At 41.5% G+C, this 1,735-nt stretch overlaps 1 pseudogene; it reads left to right on the top strand.

Moving 5' to 3' along the window:
• The first annotated feature begins 622 nt into the window (after positions 1-622).
• On the top strand, positions 623-1,252 carry LOC102468822 (charged multivesicular body protein 1b-2-like; annotated as a pseudogene).
• The last annotated feature ends 483 nt before the right edge of the window (positions 1,253-1,735 follow it).

The following is a 1,735-nucleotide window of genomic DNA, read 5'->3' as shown; positions in this document are numbered from 1 at the left end:
CCCTACCCACACACACACACACACACACACACACATATGCATTTGTAAATAATTGTTTTTATTTAATATTATTTTGTAACTTTAACCAGAGAGAGAGAGAAAATAAGAAAGCAAGCCGCCAGGATGGGGGCTCAAACTGTTGTCAGCCATGTGGGAGTCCAGTGCCTTAATCACCATATCACTTGCCGGCCCCCCTATTTATTTATGTATTTTTAGAGAGATTTTTGCTAAAGGGAATGTGCACTCACTGGAAAGACAGAGAGAGATAGGAAGTGAGAAATTATCCTCCACAGTGGATGGCCACACCGCAATCCCATTTCTATTCTCTTCTTGGGATCTTGGGCATGCACGCACATGTGCCTGGTGTGAATTTTAAGCCACCAGGTCTGGGACTCGAACCACAGCTGACTACGTGGGAGTCCAGTGATGTAACCATTCCACCATCTGCTGGCCCCTCTTTATTTATTTTAAAAATTTGCTATAGGGGACACAGGAGGTAGGGTTGCAAATGGAGGAGCCAGGTGTGCCGACTGCTCAGGATAGCCACTCGGCTTCGGAGGCCCTGCCGTTCAACCTGTGCACCTGCCCTGGGCCGTTGTCTTCAGAGAAAAGTTGTGGAATCATGTTGAATATGGAGAAACATTTAACTTGAAGTTTGCTGCAAAAGAACTTAATAGGAATGCCCAGCAACGTGATAAAGAAGAAAAAGCTGAGAAGGCCAAGATTAAAAATGTCAGAAAGACAATACTGAAGCTGCAAGAATACATGCTGAAAATGCGATCTGCCAGGAAAACCAAGCAATCAGTTTCTTGAGAATGAGCGCTAGGGTTGGTGCTGTGGAGGCCGGAGTTCAAACTGCAGTCACAATGGGCAAGGTAACCAAGTCCATGGCAGTTACCTTAGTTAAGTCTGTGGATGTTACATTGAGGAGTATGAAACCTGAAAGGATTTCTGCCTTGATGGACAAATTTGAACACCAGTTTTAAACACTGGATGTTTAAACACGACATGTGGAAGACACAGTGAGTAGCACTACAACCCTCACAACATCACAAAACCAAGCAGGTACGCTGATTCCGGAGAAGCAGATGATTCCAGAGAAGCAGATGATTCCAGAGAAGCAGATGAAGCTGGCCTTGATCTCAATCTGGAACTACGTCAGGGTCAAACAGGAGCTGTTGGCACAAGTGTTGCTTCAACAGAACAGGATGACCTAGCACAGAGACTTGCTCGTCTTGGGGATCAAGTGTAATTCCAAGAGGTGCTTCCTTTGCTTCGTTTGCCTATGAAACGTTCTTTGTGTGCCGATAGATAAATTGCACTCCAATTAACACGAAAAGCACTGTATATTCCAGAATGCTTACACATTATCTGTAAATAATGTTTTCTTTTGCCTCTAATACTTTAAGAAATTCCAGGAAATTTTCACCATGACAGATTTTATAGTTCTGTATATTATGTGTAAAAGTGTGAGGGACATATTTTTATAGAAGTCTTTGACAGAGCTAGATTTAGCTTCTTTATTAAACATCTTCTTCAGAAGTGGATCAGAAATTTAGCACCAAAGTACTAGAGAGTACTTTATGCAGAATAAAGTATACAATAAAATTTTTTTCTAATTCAAAGTAATTTTTAATTTCTGCAGTGACATGTGATACATGAAAACAATAGCAGGGAAAGTATGTTTACATCCAAAAACACCTCCTTTGGTATCAAACAATGGACAATGCCATTT

The sequence above is a fragment of the Tupaia chinensis genome, unplaced genomic scaffold (genome assembly GCF_000334495.1).
Source record: "Tupaia chinensis unplaced genomic scaffold, TupChi_1.0 Scaffold000146_1, whole genome shotgun sequence".
Lineage (NCBI taxonomy): Eukaryota > Metazoa > Chordata > Mammalia > Scandentia > Tupaiidae > Tupaia > Tupaia belangeri.
This window is presented reverse-complemented; position numbering and strand designations above follow the sequence as displayed.